Below are 24,559 nucleotides of genomic sequence, written 5' to 3'. Positions count from 1 at the left end.
TAGTGTCCTCAACCAGACCAACATCCCCAGCATCGAAGTACTGACCACACTCGACCAGCTCTGCTGGGTGGGCCATATTATTCGCATGCCTGACACAAGACTCCCAAAGCAAGCGCTCTACTCAGAACTCCTACACTGCACGTGAGCCCCAGGTGGGTAGAGGAAACACCTCAAGGACAGCCTCAAAGCCTCCCTGATAAAGTGCAACATCCCCACCGACACCTTGGAATCCCTGGCCAAAGACCGCCCTAAGTGGAGGAAGTGTATTCAGGAGGGCGCTGAGTTCCTCGAGTCTCATCGCCGAGAGCATGCAAAAAACAAGTGCAGAGAGTGGAAAGATCATACGGCAAACCAGGCTTCCTGCCCATCCTTTCGTTCAACCACTGTCTGTCCAACCTGTGACAGAGACTGTAATTCCTGTATTGGACTGTTCAGTCACCTGAGAACTCACTTTTAGAGTGGAAGCAAGTCTTCCTCAATTTTGAGGGAGTGCCTATGATGATGATGGTTTCCTGTGATGTCATGCTTTGTTTTCTTTTCACCTCACAGGTCAGTTTGGGCTGCTCTGTGTGAACTGCTTTGACCTCCGGCTTCTCTCCCACTCTCGCGCTGTTTGGACCTCCTAATTCACGGTTGTAATGTGCAACAATATAAATTTGGAGCTCCAGAAACTGGCAGAATGAGGAGAGAGCTTCGGAGAAATGGAAATTACAAACTCCACACATGGGGGAGTGAGGAGAGAGTGCTGGATAGAAAAAAATTAGGAGCTCTAGGAACACGGGAACTGGGAGCTTCAGAAATTGGGGCAATTTTTAGCACTGCATACGGTGGAGTAAGAATCCCCAGAAACAAAGGGATGAGGACTCCAGAAGCAGGGGGAATTAGGAGACAGCACCAGAAATAGGGGAGTTAGGAGCTTTATAAACAAGGGAATTCAAAACTCCAGAAACAGGTAACTTACAAGCTCCTCAAACAGGGAGAATTTCATCATCATCATAGGCTGTCTCTCGAAATCGAGGAAGATTTGTTTCCACTCTAAAAATGCGTTCTCAAATACTGTACAGTACAATACGGGAATTACAGTCCCTGTCACAGGTGGGGCAGGGAGTCATTGGAGCAAAGGGTGGGTGGGGAGTCTGGTTTGTCACACGTTCCTTCCTCTACTAGCGTTTGCTTTCTGCATGCTCTCGGCGATGAGACTCATGATGCTCAGCGCCCTCCCGGATGCTCTTCCTCCACTTTTGACAGTCTTTGGCCAGGGACTCCCAGGTGTTGGTGGGGATGTTGCACTTTATCAGGGAGGCTTTGAGGGTGTCCTTGAGATGTTCCCTCTACCCACCTGAGGCTCACATACTTCCCTGTGGGGTGGGTGATGGGCTATCAGTTTCTTCCTTGTCCTTGTAGAATTATAAGGGTGGTGGTGATCACGTTGATATACATTCTGTTGATAAAACACATCCTGGATATTCTAGGTTTTTAGTTAGATTCTTACCATTTCTACTTCTACCGGGTTATTTGCACTATTTCTCTGGACATGTTTATCTCGCACTTCCTATCGCATACCTTTCAACTGCCTACTCAGTTCCATCACATACTTCCTAATTCTATCGCGTAAAGGTCCGAACTCTACTCCTCCTGTAACTATTCCCTCAGGGAGTTTCATTGCTCGTCCACTCATTAGTTCCTAAGGGGTGAGTCCCGTTGTGCATTTCGGTGTAGCACGCAGTCTCATAAATATGGTGGGCAGGAGTTCCGGCCATGCCTGTCTGGTTCCCTGGATTGTTTTACTCAGGGAGGTTTTGAGGGTTCTGTTCATTCTTTCGACCATTCCCGAACCTGGGGATGGTATGGGGTGTGGAATTTCTGCTTAATGTTCAGTATTTTACAAGTTTCCTTCATTACCTTGAAGTGAAATGAGTCCCTTGGTCCGAATCTATCTGAATGGGAATCCCTCATCTTGGAATTACCTTTTCCGCTAGTATACAGGCTACCGTGGTTATGGTGCAATTGCGGGTGGCGAATGCTTCCACCCACCTTGTAAACTGATCAATAATCACCAAGCAGTACCTCCCTCCCCTGGAGTTTATTGGGGTCCCAGTAAAATCAATCTGTATGTTTTCCCATGGTCCCCGTCGGCGGGGTTTCTGCACCATCCTTATTTTTATCCATTTTCCCGGATTATGTTGGCTGCACGTAACATAGTGCTGACAATGTTTAGCAACATCGCGCCCATTCCCGGGCACCACCAATCACGTGAGATGTTGGATATCATGGCGTTATGCCCGGCATGGTTAATGCCGTGGTATAACTCTATGATCATTTGCCGAATGCAGGAAGGGCCACCACCTTTCTGTCCTTTCTCCACACGGAGTCTATACCAGGTGATCCTCCCCTTCTCTCCCATTCTGATCTTTCTTCCTCGTTCATATCTGCGTGCAGTTTAACTGTGTTTATGACCTCCTCTGTGGTAATGCTACAGACTGACTATACCTTTATGTCTGCGGATGTGGCCGCTTCTCAACCAGCATTGCTCGCAGCCTCATTTCCACACTGTGTTTCATCCACTACTTGTTGATGGGTCTTTACCTTTATCACTGCTGCTTCAGCTGGTTTGCTGGCTGCTTCTAATAATATTATTCGTTCATCATGTTTGATGGCCTCACCACAAACCCTCTCCTTCCTCACGCGACCATATAGTCATGTACTACCCCAAAAGCCTACCTGCTGTCTCTGTATATATTCACTGTGTTTACCTCTGCCTGTAATAAGGCTTCCATCAGTGCGGTAAATTCTGCTACTTGGGCTGAAAGGCCTCCGTCCAGAGCTCCCTACATCACAACCTCAAGATGCTGGTTTAATACCACCCATCCCGTACGTGGGTGGCCATCAATGTACCGTCGGGATCCGTCCACATACCATGTGAGGTCTGAGTTTTCGAGAGCCTGGGGAATCTTCCCATTCTAATGCATTACACTCGTGGGGCTCCACCCTCGTGAGGATTCCTTCTGCCGGGTTTTCCTGGTGTCTCTGGCTATCTTTACTGATTCATCATGGGGCAGCAAAACAGCTTCCCACTTCGCTCGGTGGAATTGGAGATGGCCCGGTGCTTTCCAGTGTTCAACATTTCTACCAGAGTGTGTTTGGTGTGTAGGACAATATCACCTGTCAACACGACAGGTTTGCTGACCTTGGCTGCCCATGTGGAGCGGTCTAGTGCAGCCATGCATTTGGTCAAACCCGTGGCTACTGGTGATTGTTGGGTTGAATAGTAAGCTACGGTCTCATTCTGTCCACGTGCATTTGTGTCACCACGGCTCCATAAAAGCCTTCTTGGTTCTCACAATAAACGTGGAAAGGGAGGTCTGTATTCGGGAGGCCCATTCCTGGGGCGGACATTAGGGCCTCCTTCAGACTTCCATATGCCGTATCTTGCTTGGGACCCCATTCTATCATCTCTAGGGATGGTTGTCCCCCTTTTACCAACCTCTGCACGGGTTCCGCAATTGCTGCAAAGTTGGGTATAAAATTCCTGCAGTAGTTAACGAGTCCCAGTACCTTGCGGGCTCCTCAGACTGTTTTTGGACGGGGCATGATTATAATGGCTTCTTTCCTATCCTTGGACATTGTCCGAGTGCCTTAGGACATCTCATGTCCCAAGTACTGTACTGTGGCTTGTCCAATCTGTGCCTTTTTGGGTTGACCTTAAACCTTGCTTCTTGGAATGCTTTTAGGACCTCTAAGTGTGCCTGTGTGCCTCCTTTCATCCTCTGAGGCTATCAACAGGTCGTCTACATACTGCAGCATCGTACTTCTGTATGGTGTCAGGTCCACTTTTTCGATGGCCCGGCTCATAGTTCCATGAAATATTGCCGGACTATTGTGGAATCCTTGTGGGACCCGCATCCAAGTATACTGGTGGTCACCAACCATAAAGTCGAATTTATCCTGGGGATTCCTTTGCCAGGGGTATGGACCAAAAGCCGTTGGCTATGTCGAGTACCGTGAACACCTTGTGTTCAGGCTTCAAACCATTAATTATGGTAGCATGGCTTGCCACAATGGAGTGCCGTCTTCGGGTTACCTTATTCAAAGCTGTGTAGTCAATGGTCAGCCTGTATGACCCGTCTTGCTTCTTTACTGACCACACCGTGGAGTTGGTAGCTCCTTCCGCTTCTCCAATTACCCCATTATTTAATAACTCCTTTATGAATTGTTTTACGGCAGTCATTGCCTCTGGTTTAATGGGATATTGTTTATGTGAGGTACGTTCGGGTCCTGGGATCACCACAGAGTCATCGCCTACCAACCCGCAGTCTTGCTTGGTCATTGCTCAAACTCCACTGACGTGCTGGCAGATGGCCCCCCACTGTCCTAGTGCATCCCAATCCCTTGTTATGATCCGGGCACTTCCTACTTCAGCATGTCCATCAAACGTATCTTGCCTCCCTGACACACTCGTCTTCTGACCATTGGCTTTTACTCAAATTACCTTCTTTCCCCGGGGGTCCACCAACGCCCCTAATTGATCCAATAAATCTATTCCTAGTATCATACCCTCATTGTTGGGGCATTACGTAACATTGGACCAGTAGTAAGATTCCAATAATACAACCTCTCTTAATTTGGCAGTCGAATTGGTCCCTTCCACCTCCTCCCCGCATTTACTCAGCAACGATCCTTGGGGTGTATGGTTCTGTCGCAGTTCCGGCATTTCTGTGGGGATGATCTACACTCACTTTTTCGATGTCCCATCTTTCCACAATTATAACACTCCTGTCTATTCCCCACTCTCACGGCCGCCACCTCGGTCTTTATCTGTTTTGTTGTCTCGCTATCTACCTGACATGCCCATTGTACCAATCCATCGTACGTATTAGCTGCTATTACCACCATTTTGAGAATTTTCTGATGCTCTGCCAACAACCAATCTTTAAACATTTTCCAGTAGCGGATATCGTTCCGGTCTGGGTTGGCCTGACCTGAGGACTCCTGATATGCTGTCCATAAACGCTCTCCATATTCATTACTGTTCTCATTTTTCTTTAGTTTTATGAACATTGTAAGGCCCCAATTGGGCTGTGATGGTCCCAAGACAGTCTGCACGGTGGTTTTGAATCCGTCGTATGCAGCCTGCCTTGCCGTTGAGAACCCAGGTCCCGTCCCTAAAATTTTGTGCCAGGGTATTCCATTTGTCAGGTGGGCACGTTGCCCTTACTAGTTGAACGTCCCATTCATGCATATCATGAATGTCATACATTTCTTGCAGTGACGTCCAAAACTCTAAGTTTCTGTTGCGGGGTTTTATTACACCCAAATTCTTAAGTACGTCCTGTTTTTCCCGGGGGGTGAAGGCCCTGTATTTGTGTGCCCCTGCATTGGGACCTCCTTCTGTCACTGGTGCAATAGAGGTTTCGTCTCGTCGTCGCTACTGTCCCCTTTTGAGGGCAGTTGGGACTACGTTCTCATAGGGTGGGGGCACGTCATTTGTCTTACTGTCTATCTCGTCGTCCTGGTCATTGCGTAGGGGCCCAAAGTGTTCCTCCATCTGCTGGTTTAAATTACTTACTTCTACCCTTAACCTACGTAATACTTCTAGCTGAGGCCTGGCCATGGCCTTATATTGCAAACACTGACTGACCACCAGCAAACCCGCTTTGGATGTCTTTTTGTTTTTTGTTTCTCCCACCATAATTTTTCTTTTGCAGCGTCTTCTTTGGGATCCCATCCGTCACTTAACATAGTAACTATCAATTTTCTATGGTCGTCAGCAACATGCCTACTCAGTGAACCTCCCGGCCCCCTAATCTAGCATATCTTTGCATGCCATCTGTGTTTGGTATGTCTACCCCTCGATCATTTCATTGTCCCCTTTAACCTGGTTTCCTCGAACCTAGGGTCTGCAATTACAAACCTACGAAGCCGATCCTACTTTGATAATTACTATTGTGACCTCTTAACTATCCTCAATTCTTTTACACCATTGCAGACCTTTCTCACAAGTTCGGACACCCCTGGTGACCGACACGTTTCACAGCAGATTACATCGGATTTATGAGTGGTATTTAAAATATATACTCACTCGTGATGGTCTGCAAACGTCCGTCTCTCTTTCAGCCGGGTGCGTCCTGCCAGACTATGCCATTTGATGTGGAGTATGACAAAGGCACTGAACACAGGCCTGTTGTGGAGAAAATAATTGTTTAATTGCTTGATCAAGGAAGACACGGTCTACACCAGTTCCTTAACTAGATACCTTCCCAACCGTTCTCGTCTGACACTTCAGGAACTGCTTCTTTTATACAGAATTCTTTGCAAAGTCATCATTTACATTATCATTGGTCAGTCTTTCTACCACGTGACAATTGTATTTGCTTTGTTACAGATTGTTAATTTTAACTTGTCTAATTGGTTCACATCCTCCTTGGGTATGAACAGATGTATCCTGTATCCTGCCTCCTGCCACCAACAGGAATCTATTTCTTAATTCTTAACAACAACAGGAATCTATTTCTTAGTTCTGAATAACAACAGGATGCTACTTTGTAGGCCTACGACATTAGATCTGAATAACAGGAATTGCACAATTGTTCTACGATTGCACCTGCCAATTTTGCCACATCAGCAAATTGTGTTTTTGCCTTCCTAATCTAAAATGTGTTTAACTCTTTAATTCCCACTTCAGTGAGGTATTCCATATAGGTTTGAAGAATAGGGAGGTCAGTTATTACTTGGAGGTTGCGAGTCTGAGTGAGGCAGAGGAACAAAGGAAACTGGGAGTACAAATACATTAATCGTGAAAAGTTGCGACAAAAAGTCATAAAAAAGCAAACCAAGCACTAGGGTTTATTTCTGGAGGTATAGAATAGGGAAGTTATGCTAAACCTGTATCAGAAACTGGGTGAGACCACACAGAGTACTGTGTACAGTTCTGGTCGCCATATTACAAAAAGGATATAGAGGCACTGGGAGAGGGTGAAGAGAAGATTTACAAAGAAGATACCAGAAATGCGAGGGGATGCATATCAGGAAAGGATGAACAGGTTGGGTCTCTTTTTTCTTGAAAAAATTAAGTAAAGGTTATCAATATAAGACAGTCAGCAAGGAATCTAATAGGGAATTGAGAAGACACTTTTTCCCCAAAGAGTGGTGAGAATGTAGAACTCGCTATCACAGCGAGTGATAGAAATGACTAGTATCGATAAATTTAACTGAGTCTCGATAACTGCTAATTATTCACAACTGTTAGAGGAGGTTAGTTCCAGTGGTTTCATATCAGTTTCAGCCAGTGGATCAGTTTATCTGAGTAATTTCAATCCTCACAGTTCTGTCTCTGAACCAATTTGAATGTTAATGGAGTGAGTGAGAAGGAAAACAGAAAAATTCAACTTACAGAGCTGAATGAAAAAACCTACAGCTGGCCATTCGGCCCATCGTGCCTGCTCCTGTCTCTACAGCTGCAGCTACCTACTCCAATCCTGTTTCTCCGTTCTGCTCCAGATCCCACTGGCTCCTCGTGCTGACATTGTGAGCTTCCTCTGGCAGTGTTGAGCCTGATCAGTGGCTGGGTGATTGGGTGGGTAAGCCTGCTGCATGCAGTTTGGGGCAAGGAACTCCACAGAGAGAGGTCAGCTATTATTTAATTCAGAGCCCACACCCAGACCGCAATGTTCTGTGGTCTGTGCAGGCACGATTTGAGGTGGGTCACATGAGAAATTTGATAAAAGCCAGAGTCTGTGAGGACCCTGACTTCATCCTGCCGCTACACGCCTTTCCCTCTGGAGCATTTGCTGGTGCGGCAGCAACACAACCCGAAGAGGCGGGGACCTAATTGAGATTATTTTTAGCTTCTTGTCAGACATGTGAACGCCTTTTTGTCGACACATTTCAAATATCTTCGCATGGCTACTGGATTCACGAAGCTTGGGAACTACGTCTGTCAGCCTGAGGCAGGAGTTCAGTGGCCATTCCTCCAACTGATTAATTGACAGCATCCAGTGTGGTACTAAAACTCGCAACTCGAAGCTAATCACTTTCCTCGGGCAGAATATGTTCCTGACGACATTGGCAGCACAGATTAAACTTTCTGCAGGCTATACGTGTGTCTAGCAAAGTCTCCAGTGTCACCTCATTGGAAGAACCTCTCTCACCATTGACAGATTGCTTCTGTAAACTCTCGTTGACCTTCCATCTGTTCAACCAGTGGGTGACGTTTCTGCTGTGTCACCATGGTGCTCAGAATGGGACCATGAGGAACCCCAAGCCCAGCAGCACCAGACACACCAGCAGCACCAACAACACCGCCAAACTTCTCCACAACCAGCTGATGCTGCACAGGACAGAGGGTATCAGCACACAAGCACATTACTGCCCGGGAGGCCAGGGATGGCCAGATTTACTTAACTTTGTGGTGTACACCCATACGACTGCCACATGCGACGCCAGGTTGGCACCATTCCACAGCAACACCAGAAAGAATCCCTACAATAAAGAAGTCACTCCTTCCACACTGACCACCATTGCTGGAGGTTCTGTTATGTCTCACCGGTCACTGCAACTTACTGCACCACTTCCAAAGGGGCACACAAATGAGTCCAAGACGGTAAGGTGGTGTAAATACAGATTTTAATGGTTAACAATACATTAACGCAAACTTGCCATTAACATTGACTAAAACACCCAAGTTGCTACCATTGTGAATCTACCTATCTGCCATCTTTCCCTTATGCATACTTCTACAAGGTGCTACACCTGTGACTTCAGCAGAGGTCGGGGCAGGCTGCTCAGTCCCATGTTGTGAATGCTTAGAGAATCTTGGGAGACGAGCTCTGGGTTTTGGAGCCTATGCAGGCCCCAGCAATATCTGCTCCTCTGGTGACTGAGCAGGGGCAGATTCGGCCGTCGTGATCAGAGGACTGACTTGGGGCTCTGACTGAGGGGGAGGCAATGGTGGGGAAGTGTAAGCACTTTGCGGGGACCCCACACTACTCTCCCCACTCTCACCATCATCGCTCTCATGGGCCAGCCGCACTGCCTTGTTAGCAAGCAGCTGGAGAGCACCTTCTGCTGCACATCACTGGTATTATGTTCAGAATAAATCCACAGGACTATTTCGCAAGCTCAAACTGTTGTAACCTTGGTCTCTTTATTCGGACTCCACAGTGAGGAAGCAGCATGGTGAGTCACCTTTTATACCTGCTTGCCCCAGGGTGCACAGGTGAACCTTAGGTCTTCCACAGGTGTGCTCCCTAGTGGAAAGTCCTATATTTTTGTAAGGTTTATATACATACTTAACATCACTCCCCCCAAAGTCATATGTGCAAGTTATTTGCTAATTGAGGCAATCTGTTGCCTTGCGTATCCGGATCAAATTGCCTTGGTTGAAGTGCTGACATGGTGGGTTCATCCTTGTGGTTGATGGCGTAGTTGATCGTGTTAGTGGGTCGCTGGGGGCCAGGTACTTTCACAGTGGTTCCTGGTTATCTGTAGTTCGCAGTTTGATCTGGTCTCACTGCTTTACTCGTTAGCCCGGTACATGGTGACACCATCAAACGCTCGGTTTTCAGCAGATACACTCCATTCCCCTCCCTTGGCTAATGTGGTGTGAGCGGCCCAACTGGGTCCCTGAACATGGTCTACATCACTTATTCTGCTGCCGCGTGGAGGGGCCATGCAATTATGGCGCATTCTCTGCTGATGGCATATGGACGGCTCGGTTCTGAGTGATTCTGTCTGGTAACTGCTTAGCACCCAGGATAGCCGGGTCTGCAGGGAGTCTACCGTGAAACAAGTGGTGTTAGGTTTTGTGATTTGGGCTGCTTGCTCCAGGCTATTGTTGCTGACCCTGAGGTCTGACACGCCCAGGATGGCCGCAATGGCCTTGAGACGTTCGGTAATGGCAGGAGGCCTAGTGGTCGCTGTGGACCTTGGGCCGCAGTATGGGGGCCCTGGACCACCGACTGTATGTAGCCGCCCTACCTTACTTTGCAACGTTGGGATGGGTCTTTCGTCTCTGCGACAGATAGGTTGCCGCATTCCGTCTAGCAGTTCACCTTTGGCAGGTGGTAATGTGGGATCCTGGCTGGTCCAGGTCCTAAGCTGGGAGGCCCTTACACTTGACCCCTCGCTTTCTAGCACTTCCACGACCGCGATTGTGTCTGCAGGCTGCATCGTTTCCAGCCCGGTGGTGGGCAACGGTAGCCAACTGAGGGCATTAGTGTTGCTCTCGGTGCCTGGCCCGTGGCGGATCATGTTACAGTGCACAATCAGTGTGAGACATTCTCGAAACAACGCATCGATAACGCTGCCTCTGCTCTCCCAAACTTGTGGGATGAGCAGCTTGTCTGACTCGAGCACATATTGGGACACTCTTTGGTATGTCTCTTTTGTCCTGTGAACACAGGCTGCTGCTTTGTTTAACTTATTGGATATATGTTCAATTGTTTAGGGCTCACCCGCTACTTTGGCTTGCTGCACAACACTCCCGACCCCGTAAGGTAACATCTCACTTGCTACGAATCCTTTGTTAGATACATATAAAACTGTTTGGTGTTCACCCGCTACTTTGGCTTGTTGTAAGATAGCCCCAACCCCATATTATGCAATATCATTGGCTGTGAAAGACCGCTTACAAGGGTTACATAGTGCATGCAATTTATTGGAGCGTAGTGGGTTCCTGGCTTTCACAGCGGCCGCCACTTTACCTTTGCCCCAAACCCAGTCATCTTCCTTGCTGTCAACACATTTCTCCATTCCATTGCACCGACCTCCCGTAGTCTGGACGCTCCCTCGTCCCATGGTCTGGACGCTCTCTCGTCCCGTGGTCTGGATGCTCTTTCCGCCCATGCTTTGGATTCTCTGTTGTCCCGTGGTCTGGCTGCACCTTTGTCCCGTGGTCTGGACGCACCTTTGTCCATGGTCTGGATGCACTCTTGTCCTGTTCTCTGGACGCACTCTCATCCCGTGGTCTGGATGCCCTCTTGTCCGTGTCTGTGATGCCGACTGCCGTGATCTTCCTGCCCAGGTATTTTTCCTCTGGCGTTGGGAAGACATATTCGGATCATTTTGGCCGGAGTCCCACTCCGCATGGTCGACCTGGAGCCTCTTCCATCATCGCGATGAGGTCGTTGGCCTTGGGTGGTGGGTATCGCGCCTGAACCGCTGCACGGTTCAACTTTACCTCCTTGTGGTTGCGATGAGCGGCCTGTGCCTCGGGGATCTGCAAATGGATCTGCACTTCGATGCCTGGATCAGCTGAAGGTGGGGGCTTGCTCAGCCTTAGGGAAGGGGAGACCTCGTTCACCGGAGAAGATACGCAGGGGTCTTCCCAGTTCCATTGAATCTTCCCCATCCACCTCCTGCCAAGCAGCGTTGACCCATCACCTGATGCAATCCACAGTGGTAAATCGTGCACTGCTCCCTCATGGAATACACTTATATCCGCACTACCAATAACTGGTATCAGTTCCTTTGTGTAGGTGCACAGCTTTGCCTGAATCGGGATCAGCTTGGGTCGATGTGCTTCGTCGAATGCTTTCTGGCTCATAACTGATTGACTCGCCCCCGTGTCGAGTTCCATGGTGACTGGAGTGCCGTTAAGTTCTACTTTTAACATTATCGTAGGGCTTTTAGTGCTAAAGGTGTGTATCCCATATACTTCGACTTTATTCTCAGGTTGAGTTGCCTCTCCTGCTCGTTCATCCTGATCCTCGCTGGATCGGTTGTCCTCTCCTGACTCTGCCATGTGGTGAGTCTCAGGTCATTTGCACATTCGCTGGAGGTGCACCATTGTTCCACAGCCCTTGCACACATAGGGCTTGAATCGACATTGATGAGCTCGATGGCTGCCCCACAGCGGCAACATGGTGCTAATGGATATACATTCATGCCCCACGGTGGACTCTGAGTCACTCAAGGTCTAGGTCTGGACTCTGCAATCGTGTGGGCCCTGCCCTGTACCGTTCTGCCTGCTGAAAATATTAGTTTGTGCACGGTGCTAGCTGGTGAGCTTCGATTCTGTGAAGATATCTTTTTCGTGTTGTCGCTCGTGGATAGGAAGGCTTGGGCTGTCGTGATGGCCTTGCTCAGATCTAGGGATTCGGCAGACAGCAGTTTGCAAAGAATGACGTCGTGGCCAATACCAAGCATGAAAAAGTCCCGCAACATTTCCCCCAAGGATGCTGCAAATTCACACTGCCCCACAAGGCGTCTTATGTTGGTGACAAAGCTCACCACGTTCTGACCCTCGGAGCGACGGTGCATGTAAAAGCAGTACCTGTCCATCAGAATGCTCTCCTTTGGTTTGAGGTGTTCCCTAGCCAGTGTACACAGCTCTGCGTAAGATTTGTCTGTTAGTTTGACCGATGCCAGCAAATATTTAAGGAGGCCATATACAGATGACCCACATGCGCTTGATCTCTGTTTCAGCTGTGTCCAATTCATTGGGCACAATCTACTGGTCGAGGCGCTCAACGAAGGCTTCTCTATAATCACCCTCAACAAATGTCTCAAGAATACCAACGGCAGCCATTACCACATGAAAGTTCGAGATCTGTTACACGTCGCCAATTTGTTATGTTCAGAATCAATCCACAGGATTATATCGCAAGCTCAAACTCTTGTGACCTTGGTCTCTTTATTCAGACTCCAGTGTGAGGAAGCAGCATGGTGAGTCACCTTTTATACCTGCTTGCCCCAGGGTGCACAGGTGACCCTTAGGTCTCCCACAGATGTGTCCCCGAGTGGCAAGTCTTATATTTTGGTAAGGTTTACATACATACATAACAACTGGGACCCTGAGGACCCACGTCTACACCGAGATCTCTCCTCTGCAGGAGGTCTATCAGCCTCTGCCATTGTAGCTCCATAAGTATCCATCAGTTCTCCATCGAGAACATGCGCTCCTGTGCGTGGTGCATTAGCTGCTCTATGCAGGTGGGCACTGTATCCATGGAAGGACCGACTATCACCATCACCTGTGACACGGTGATACTCCTGTTGGAGATGGACTCCTCCATTCTCTGAACATTTGCAGACATCGTGCTCGCAAAACCCGTCAGAGCTCCCTGCACTTCTTCCTGCACCTCCAGAATCAGCCACTTCCTCAGACTCAGTGTCTGCCTGCAGCTGAGCAGAGCTGGGACAGTCCTGCGTCCTCCAGCAAGGAGACTATACTGCTATCCCTGTCTGCTCCATCTGCTCTTGCTCACTTGTGACTTGTGACACACCAGCTGATACACCACTCTATCTCGCATTGGACCTACAGGGGTGTGTATCTCTGCACTGGTTCAGGGTGTGTTTATGTCTGGTGACGGTGCACCCTCAGAGCTGGAGGCTCCTCTGAGGAGTCGTCTTGCTCTTCATAGAATCGTAGAATCATAGAAAGTTACAACATGGAAAAAGGCCATTTCGGCCGAGCCTGCCCAGAGCTATCCATCCTAATCCCACTTTCCGTAGCCTTGTAGGTTATGGCTCTTCAAGTGCACATCCAAGTATTTTTTAAATGTAAGAAGGTTTCTGCCTCTACCACCCTTTCAGGCAGTGAGCTCCAGGCCCCCACTGTCACCTGGGTGAAGACATTTTCGCTCTAATCCCCTCTAAATGTTACAGCAATTACTTTAATTCAATGCCCCCTGGTTGTTGACACTTCAGCTAATGGAAATAGGTCCATCCTATCCACTCTACCTACGCCCATCATAATTTTATACATTCAATAAAGTCTGCCCTCAGCCTCCTCCATTCCAAAGAAAACAACCCCAGCCTATCCAATCTTTCCTCATAGCTAAAATTCTCCAGTCCAGGCAACATCCTCATAAATCTCCTCTGTACCCTGTCTAGTGCAATTACATATGTCCTGTAATGGGGTGACCAGAACTGCACGTAGTACTCTAGCTTTGTCCTAACTAGTGTTTTATACAATTCAAGCATAACCTCCCTGCTCTTGTATTCTATGCCTCGGCTACTAAAGGCAAGTATTCTGTCTGCCTTCTTAACCAACTGATCTACCTGGCCTGCTACCTTCAGGGATCTGTGGACATACACTCCATTGTCCCTTTGTTCCTCTCCACTTCTCAGTGTCCTACCTCTACATCCTGGACAGTAGGAGCCTTGATGGTCCTGCGGGAGAATGAAGAATGGGTGCATATATCATGATGCACATGATGACCATTCTGTGACTGATGCCATGAGTCCTGATATGAGTGACTGATGTATGCCCTTTAGTTTTATGATATGTAATTCTATCGCTAGGTTGCTAAAATGTCCCACTCTCTCGGTCTTCTGCTTCCAGCTGTTCAGACACTCCCGAGACTTCTAACGCAGCCTCCTCTACTTTTGTGCAGGGGGCAAATGATGGAAGCCAACCTACAGTACCCGCTCTCTGTTATTGTGCATTTTCTTCTCCTGCTTGGAGGCAAAGAAGGGAAGTTGGAGTGAAAGTGATCTTTTTAATGTAACGAATGATCAGGTTTCGTCATTAGAGAGAGACTATGATGGAGTGGGGTGGCTACTTGCGTGCTGTTAGTTGATAAGATTGCATTAGGATATGTGAGAGTCTGAGGGATGGATAAGAAGATGAGGTCAGAGAGGGCGAGGGATGGGAGGACGTGCAAGGTAAATTGGCGTGATTAAGGATGTTTGAGGAGGGTTGGGAAGGCAGAGGGATGGGGATATGATGGGAAGCACAGCAGGATGAAGGTGAGTGTGGTTTTGTACAAACGTTTCCAGATCTCATGAGATCATTGAAACGTTTGTGGCACAGCACTCAGCTCCTCCTGAAAATATTGGAGTTATTATTGAAATGGAGAAGGAATGCAAAGTGCCGCAGTATAGTGAGACCTAGACGTACCTTTGCATGAAATGCAAAAGGATAATATGCAGGTAGCACAAGTGATCAGGAAGGCCAATGGTATCTTGGCCTTTACTGCAAAGAGGATGGAGTATAAAAACAGGGAAGTCTTGCTACAGCTATATATGTATTGGTGAGGCCACACCAAGAATACTGCGTGCAATTTTGTTTCCATATTTAAGAAAGGATATATTTACTTTGGAGGCAGTTCAGAGAAGGATCGTTAAGTTGATTCCTGGGATGAGGGGGTTGATTTATGAGGCAAGGTTGAGTAGGTTGGGCCTCTACTCATTGGAATTCAAAAGAATAAGAGGTGATCTTATTGAAACGTGTAGGATTATGAGGGGGCTTGACAAGGTGGATGCAGAGAGGATGTTTCCACTGGTAGCGTGGAAGAGGGGACTAGAACTAGAGGGCATGAACTTAGAATAAGGGGCCGGCCATTTAAAACAGAGATGAGGAGAAATTTCTTCTCTCAGAGGGTTGTGGATCTGTGGATTGCGCTGCCTCAGAGAGCTGTGGAAGCTGGGACATTGAATAAATTTAATACAGAAACAGACAGTTTCTTAAACGATAATGGGATAAGGGGTTATGGGAAGTGGGCAGGGAAGTGGAGCTGAGTCCATGATCAAATCAGCCATGATTTTATTGAATGGCGGAACAGGCTCGAGGGGTCATGTGGCCTACTCCTGTTCCTTTTTCTTATGTTCTTATATCCCGGCTGTTTGTCTCCTCTGCAATTTGCAGCCAGGCTCTTTTTGACTCCTGCAGATGTCTCTTCCACCCATTGTAAGGGAAGATGGCCTCCCTGTATGCTCTGACACCATCCATAAGGATATGGAGGGAGTCATCGGAGAACCTTGGAGCAGCTCTCTGCCTCTCTGCAGCCATCTCTCCAAGTGTTTGGGGCAATGCAAACCTCCAGTGTGCTGCCTGCACATTCCCAGATGAAGTATCAAATCCAATGTGACCTTGGCTCCTTTTAATGAACCACGTGAAAACGTGACATGGATGACGTCACCTGCCCCACAACATTTAATAGGGCCAGCGGGCATAATGGGCCCATTATCAGAAAGTCTTTGTCTGCAGCGGGATGGAAGTAGTAATGGGGTCGTGACCTGCCATGCTGACCACACTACCCGACACACCCAGGTACAGAAACTTGCGACCCCACTGTCACATCCTTTGTCGTCCCATGCCCAGCGCTCACTCCCGTGGATGAACCACATCCATATATCTGTGGACCGAGAATACAAGGGCCAAGAAATTCAGAAACTCAGTGCCGGCAGTCAAGGATGGTTTAAGAAAAAAATGGCTGCCGCCTACTTCTGGCGCGGACCATGTGGGACACCAACTTGGTGAAGGTGATAGCGTGGGCGTAACATGCGTATGGCGGCAGTATATAAAGCAGGCAGATCGTGACATTAGTCAGCGTGTGACACTGATTTGACGCTGCCACTTGGGTGCCACCGTTTAAACCGAGGGCCTCGCCTAAACACACACGTGGAGTTGACTATCACTTCTATCATGGAAACCATGGGCTCCATGCATTGTGCAAAGCCCCAGGTAATGTTGGACACAGACCCCTCGGTGCAGCTTGACACCGACAAGAGTCTCTCTGGCAGGTGTAGCACTGCACCAAGCATTTCTGTGTGCATGCCAATCATCTTTTTTCTGAAGGCCGCCCAATCAAAGTCCTCATCTGTGTCCTATGCAGCAGAATGTGTGCGATCTCACCCTCTAGGGGGCTGACATCTGCACTACCCTGTCCCCTTGGCCCGGCAGCAGCCCAATCATGCCCCGTGGCTCACCACATGCATGTCCCGCCTCGAAACTGCCCTCCAAAGTTCGTGCATTGCTATTTTCTAAGATGGTGCCTGGGAGTGTCAGATCGAGTAAAGGTGTCTCTTCTTCTCCATCACTCTCCTCCTGTACTTTGCTGAACAGTCTGGGAAGCTGGCAGTTCCTAAGTATCCAAAATGAGACAGGCACAAGGGTCGGGTTGTGTTGAGGGGTAGGGTGGAGGATCAAGATATACATGCTTACACCCTCAGCACCTTGTTAGTAAGAAGAGATGGTGGGAAGAGGGGGAAGTTGGATATGAGAAGAAGGATAAAGCAATGTATCATCAATACTTTCAGCCTCGCAGCTCAACACGGTCTCAGTGACTGCCCTTCCAGTGATCTCCCACACAGTTCTCCAACTGTGCTTGCCACTCAACCTGTTTGTTCCTGCTTGCACCGATGATGTGCCATCTTGGCCTGCAAGAGAAAGGGAAGTGTGTCAGTGAGTGTGCTGCAATGCGTTTGGATGATGTGATAATCATGGTTGAATAGCTGGCATTGTGTGCTTGCTGTGGGAAGTTGGTGTGATATTTAGTGGTGGTAAGTTTGTGAGGGTGAGGTGAAGCTATGATTGTGAGGTATGAGTCATCATTGCTAGACTGTTGGTAGGTGAGTGATGAGGTGTGCTGCATTGAGCAGTGTGTGAGGCTAGTGCTGCAGTTGTTGGGATATGGCATTGCAAGATGTATTCATTTACGTTGGCCACTCCAATCAGGTCATTTAACTTCTTTCGGCACTGCTAACTTGTACTGGGGGCAACACTGTTTGCACTGATGGCTCTGCAATGTCCTCTCACTGCCTTCACAGAGTCTGTTTGAATGGCCTCCTGCCTCCTGCAGGTAGAGGGCCTGTCTCCTCCTGCAGACCAAGGCCTGCAGTATGCCAGCAGTGAACATGGTGCCATTTCTCTCTCCTGTTGAGATATTGTTCCAGCTCCAGTCCCGATGAGGTACTTCGGTAAACAAACACCTCCCCTTTAAGAAGTGCAGTCAGCCTTTCACCCTGCAGGTAACCTTTAAATAGATGGCAGATTCCACACGGTATTGGGAATCCTGTTGAGCTCTGAGCCAACCAAGACGTTTCTCCCGGGGCTCAGTGTTGCAATCATGGCAATAAGCAGGCAGCACAAGTTTTGCTGCACTACTTTCAACGGCTGCGGGCAGATTGTGTGTTGCGATCGTCACACTCATTTTCAGGCCTTATCCAAATAGATAGAAGAACATTGCTCCTGCGGCAGAGTCAAAAAGAATGAAAGACTTTCATTTCTATAGCACCTTTCCCAACCATCAGACATCCCAAAGTGCTTTAGAGCAAATTAAATAATATTATTAAAAATTGTAGTCACTGTTGTAATGTATGAAATTCAGCAGCCAATTTGAGCACAGTCAGCTCCCACACAAAGTAATGTGATAATGAACGGATAATTTATTTTTGTGAGGAGGACAGGAGGACCTGGTTGCAGTGCCGCAGACATTTAATTTATCTCAAATGTCAGGAAACGTTTGTACAAAGCCACACTCACCTTCATCCTGCTTTACCTCCCATCACATTCCCATCAATCTGCCTTCCCAATCCTACTCGTGCACACCCTTACTCACACCAACATACCTTGCAAGTGCACCCATCCCTCTTTCTCTATCTACATTATCCCCATCTCACTACCCACCCCTCACACTCGCTCTCATCCTAATGCAATCATATCAACTAACAATACACACGGAGGCCACTTGGCTTTGGCACCAAACTCCATCATAGTCACCCTCTGAACAACTAACTGATCCATTCCTTACATTCATTCCATCATCCTCACACAACCTTCTCCTCTTCCCCTCCTTGCAGGGAAAGAGAGTCTAACATAAGAGGGAGAGGGGGAGAACAGCCATGGCCCTCCAGCATTTCCAAACCTACAACGGCAGATGAGGCAGCTACAGAAATATCTGGAGTCGCCGAGCAGCTGCAGGAGGGATAAAATAGAACGGGACATCTCAGCACACTTGTGCCAGAATTACATATCATACAGATAAATGGTGTACATTAGTCACTCATATGGGGGCTGATGTCAGCAACCATTGAATGGTCATTATGTGCGTAATGGTTTCTGTATCTAATCTACATGTAACATATCAAACTCATCTCTTTACTCTCCCAAAGGTCCATCAAGAGCTGCCACCCACTGTCCAGGAGCAAGAGGAAGATGATGCCTCAGAAGAGCCTCCAGCCTCTGAGGGCGCACATCGTTACCTGACCCAAGTGATCCCAGCACCAGTGCAGGTAGGCAGACCTCGGTGTGTACTACGCAAGATAAAGTAGTGGTACCTGCTGTGTCACATGTCACAAGTGAGCAAGAGGAGATGGTGGATACAGGGACAGCAATGGAGAGTCCTCGCTGGAGGGCGCAGGGTGCTCCCAGCTCTTCTCAGCTGCATGCTGCCGCTGAACCTCAGGGGCCTCCTGTAAGAGGGTGACCCTGGAGATGAGGAAGAAGTGCAGCCGTATCTGACAGGTTTTGTGAGTGCGATGTCTGCAAATGTGCAGAGAATGGAGGAGACCATCTCCAACAGGAGTATCACCATGTCGCAGGCCACGGTGACTGTCGGCTCTTCCAGGGAAAGAATGGCCACCTGCATGGAGCAGCTAATGCGCCACTCACAGGAGAACATGGCGGGTGGGGTGGAGGGTTGGATTAGTTGCTTTAGTGCCTCCTGTTAGTGTCAACAGATGGTGCTAATGGAGTGCTGGAGCATTATTGCCGGGGCGAGGTGAATCCAGTGCTGCACGCCAAATCCCACCTCCCGGCAGCACCACCGGTAACAGTTATCACCGAGAGCCTCAGCACCAGGTGGATCGTAATGTGAGTGTGCAACACTCAGTGACGGCTCCATCTGATAAATTGATTATCACCATCTACCTTAATGCCTGGAGTAAACACCGACGGGAAGAGCTGGCATGCAGCAACAGGGATGGTATTTAAAGGGATCAGCCGCAATGAATCACAGCTGTAGGTCAGTGAAGTTTCAGTGCTTTCCTGTCACTTTCACATCGTGCAAAAGTCTCACTCCATCATTTCAGGGTTATTTATTATCAGGAGTGTTGTGGCAAATAAAGAGTTTATTCTTTCAAAAATCAAACTGCTGCACTGGGTTACATTAATGGGTTCTTTACTGGCAGTTGGTCTCGGCCTCCGGGATCTACAGCAGAGGGAGCGGAGGCAGTGAGAAGGGCTGGAACATTTGGCCAGAGGGAGGAGGAGGGATATCAGGGCTCGCAACAGGAGGTCTTACCCACCGAAAATATTCTGAGAGCACTGTTCCTACCTTCAATTAAGCGACGAGCAGTGCTTCACTGAGGAGATGGTCACAGAAATCTGCCACCCCCTGCAACCAGACATCCAGCCTCAGATCAGGGTGACCATGGCTCTCTCAGTGGCAGTCAAGCTCACCACTGCCCTCGACTTCTTCACCAGAAGATCCTTCCAGTCTGCAACAGGAGACATAGCTGAGATCTCGCAGTTTGCCATCCATCGCTGCAACCGGGTGGTCACAGAGACTCTCTACAGTAGGAGCAGGGTCTACAGTTCCTTCCCCTTACGAGAGAGAAGCAGAACGAGCGTGCTTGTGGCTTGTCCAGGATAACGGGATTCCCATGGTGCAAGGCGCCATCGACTGCACCCATGTGGCTTTACAGGCATCACATCACAATCCTGAGATCTTCTGTAATCTTCTGTAAAGGCAACCACTCACTTAATGTGCAATTGGTGTGCGACCACAGACAGTGAATCCTCAATGTCAATGGATGATATCCTGGCAGCAGCCACGATGCCTTCATCCTGCACCAGACCAGTGTGTCTGCACTCTTCCTGCCATCACGTCAAGCTCGGGGCTGGCTGGGCGGAGACAAGGGCTATCCGTTCTCACCCAGCTCATTACTCCCCTCCACAACCCCAATACACCTCACCAGCATTCATATAATGGGAGGCATGCTGCCACCAGGAACATCATCGAGCAGACCGTCGAAGTGCTCCAGCAACGGTTCCACTGCATTGAGCACTCGGGAGGAGCCCTCAAATACTCGGATCAGTGGGTGATCCATTTCACAGTGGACTGATGCATGTTCCACAACTTGGACCATGAGGGCCTAGCCCTTGACACACGAGGCTGTGCAACCACCTCAGGAGGCGGGGAGGAGGACGAGGTACAGGAGGAACATGAGGAGGAGGAGGACGAGGTAGAGGAGGACGAGGAGGAAGAAGAAGAGGAGCAGGAGGAACAGGAGCGGGGGAGGTGGCAGTCACTCAATCGAGATTCCAGAATGGTGGTCCATGATCGTCTCATCAAACTGTGGTTCAAATGAAGTAAACCCCAGATTCCCACTGCTCATCACATCCCCATCATTCCATCTGTGTTATACACCATATCACAGCACAAAGCTGAAATCAGAGACACCACAAAACAATCCAAGCTGAACTAATACATTTATCAAAAATTAGTGAACAAATATTTACAACAAATATATTAACTATTTATGCTTATGCAGTCCCTGAGTGCCTCTGGTTACTGTGCCTTTGCTTGCTCCAGTATTCAGTGAAATGTTGGCCCGGAGGCTACAGCAGGATGGTGGAAGGAAGCTGATTGTCCCTGCGGGAGACTTCAGATGGCCTTGCAGGACGCCCATGACCAGATCCGGGCCTGGAAGGCCCAGCTGTAGACTGCACCACCTCAGCATGTGTGACAGCTGTCTGGGCTGGCTGGCTGACAGGCAGTGACAAGTGTAATGTTGGAGTGGCAGTGGTGGGAGCAGGAATACTCTCAGCCTGAGAAAGTTCTGACGAAGGGTCATCGAACCAAAACGTTATCTTCTTCTCTCCACAGATGCTGCCTGACCCGATGAGATTTCTAGCAGTTTCTGTTTCTATTTCAGATTCCAGTATCTGCAGTATTTTTATTTTGTGAAGGATAGCAGGTTCCTGCTCCACTGACCCACTGCACTCTCTCGGGGAAGCAGCTCAGCATCCCTGGCAATCTGCTGGAGCACAGAATGCTGGCCTGCTGCAAAATTGTGAAAGCCCCGGTCGATAGTGGTATACCCAGACATGATGGCATCAAACTGAGGCTGCATGGGAGCAGTCTGAGATTGTATGCCACCAAGCATGGACTGCATTACAGCACTAAGACATTGTGCCAATTCCGCCTGTGCTGCAATGGAAGCTGCCAGATCGCCCATCACACGCAGACCAACATTCTTTGCAGACTGGGAATGATGGGCTCCATGGTGTGCACAGAGACTTGTGCAATATTGGAGGTAGACTCCTCCATGCTCCTTACCATTGCTGAGAGGATCTCTCACACCCTTGCCTTTGCACCAAGCACTCTGAGGCCCATCACCCTTTTCTAAATAGCTGACCATCGAGGTCCTCATCTGAGTCCTATGCAGCAGAACCTGAGCGTGAACTCGCCCTCCAGGGAGCTACTTTTTCCCCCTGGCATGGATGCAGCCCACTCAGCCCCGGAGCGTTACCCTGAGTAGATCCTGCTACTATACTAGCCTCTAAAGGCCGTATTGTGCCAGTAGCTGAACTGGTGCCCATGAGTGAGACATGCAGTGATGTGGTATGTTATTCCTTCTCCTCTTCATGTACCTCGCTCTCTGCAGTACCCTCAGGGACAGGCTGTTTAGGTGCTTTCTCATTTTTTTTTATTCATTCTGGGATGTGGGCATCCCTGGCAAGGCCAGCATTTATTGCCCATCCCTAATTGTCCTTGAGAACGTGCTAGTGAGCCGCCTTCTTGAACCGCTGCAGTCCTTGTGGGGAAGGAACTGCCACACTGCTGTTCGGGAGGCATTTCCAGGATTTTGAGCCCGATACGATGCAGGAAAGGTGATATATTTCCAAGTCAGGATGGTGTGTAACTTGGAGGGTAACTTGCAGGTGGTGGTGCTCCCATGCCCCTGATGCCCTTGGCTTTCTAGTTGGTAGAGTTCACAGGTTTGGGATGTGCTGTGCAAGAAGCCTTGGCGATTTGCTGCAGTGCCACTTGTAGAGGGTGCACAATGCAGCCACGGGGCACTGGTGGTGGATGGGATGAATGTTGAAGGTGGTGGATAGGGTGCCAATATCAAGCATGCCGCTTTGACCTGGATGGTGTCAAATTCCTTGAGTATTTTTGTAATTGCACTTGTAAGAGACAAATTTGGCATTAGGCGTACCAGCGGGACAAGGGTTAAAGTGTTGGTTCCTGCACTGACCCATAATGAGGTAAAAGGCCTCTCTTTGGCCTTTTACCAAGGCTCCAGAAGTTATTGATTCAATAATATTCCGACAGGATACGATGTGAGAACCTAAACAGACATTGATCAGATCTTGCGAAGAGGCTCGAGGCAGGCTCACGGGCATCAAGGCGAATCAACAAATTCTGACCTAATGAAGTCATTCTAGTCACGGCCTAAGGTGGTCACGAGGGTCAGGGCCTGTCAATCCAAAGTAGCACTGATAAGGTAATCTAATTAGAGAAGTAGTATTGATAAGGTCGTCCAATTAGAGATCTAGGGAGGTCTTGCCCAGGAACGGAGGAGTTTTTGAAATGTATAAAAGTTGTATGATTTTGCTGTTCGGAGAGCATCTCCACTCACAGGCCGCTGTGATGAGAGGTGTTCCCGGATATTTGTAATTAAATATCGTTGTACCTTGCCATCCGTCTCTGTCTGCTAACTTCGAGAACTGCTACGCGGGTTGGGGCGAGTGTAGACCCTCTATATCAGGGGGCCCGCTCGTGGGAGGAGAAGCCTTTCCAATTTCTCCTTACATTTGGCGCTGCGAGCAGGGTACGGACTTTCTGAATGGAACAATGACCCATCTGTTGGGCTGAGTATGTTTTAATTTACCACCTTCAAGTTAGAGCTGTGGCATTGTAAAACGAAAGGGAAGGACATCTGTACAAAGAACCATTTGTAGCAGGTCCAGGAGGGATGGAGACGGAGGACAAGGACGATCTAGGGGTGGAAGGGGGTCAAAAGGTGCATCCTAAAAAGCACGCGTGGAGGTAGCATGGCAGTGCGAGGGTACGACGCAAGGGAAGATATAGGGGAAGGCCTATTGATCCGAAGCGGTATCAGCGCATGTTGCGGGGATGAGATATTGAGGACATGGTGATGGGATATATTGAGCCAACTCGTGGCAGTACGAGTGTACGGCGCCAAGGGAAGACATATAGATATAAATTTCGTCCTGCATACCTAACATGAATTAAAGGGAGTGCCCAAGACCCTCAAAGCCCCGAACAAGATGGGTAACACGCCTATTAAAAAGACGAATAAAACCAATCATTCATTGTAACTTGTGTAACTACGTAATGCCATAAAAAAGCTGATAGTGACTATCTTTTGTGACATATCAATCCAAAAAAAAATAGAGTCGGCCAAACAATCAATAAGCTTTGTTGAATAAAACGAGACTTTTGTGAATGTCTGTCATTGAGTGAGAGACCTTGTGTGATTTTTGACTGCGGAATGAATTTTTCATGAGTCTGAAAGCCTGTTTGGAAAAATAGTGGAGCTGTCTGATTGTTTAAGCTCCACCCACTTTTTCAGACAGAGTGAACATTTTTTTTAACCCTTTGTAGTATTGTCCTGTATGCAGTAAGTTTTAAGTTAGAAACGCAGGTGTGGATTTATTGCATTGATAAGTTATGGAGATACAAAATGCCCAAAGGATTTAGGTTTGTTGAGCAGAAGATAAAAAAATGCCTCTCGGTCTCACGAGGCTGAGTGCTGGGGAAGTACGCTCCCATTTTCCTTTGTGTAAAACCTTGATGCGAAAGCTTCTAACTCAGTAAAAAAGAGTTTTAAATAAAAGATTGGCATTACAAAGTTTGAATTG

This window comes from Pristiophorus japonicus, chromosome 13 (genome assembly GCF_044704955.1).
Source record: "Pristiophorus japonicus isolate sPriJap1 chromosome 13, sPriJap1.hap1, whole genome shotgun sequence".
Taxonomy (NCBI): Eukaryota; Metazoa; Chordata; class Chondrichthyes; family Pristiophoridae; genus Pristiophorus; species Pristiophorus japonicus.
This window is presented reverse-complemented; position numbering follows the sequence as displayed.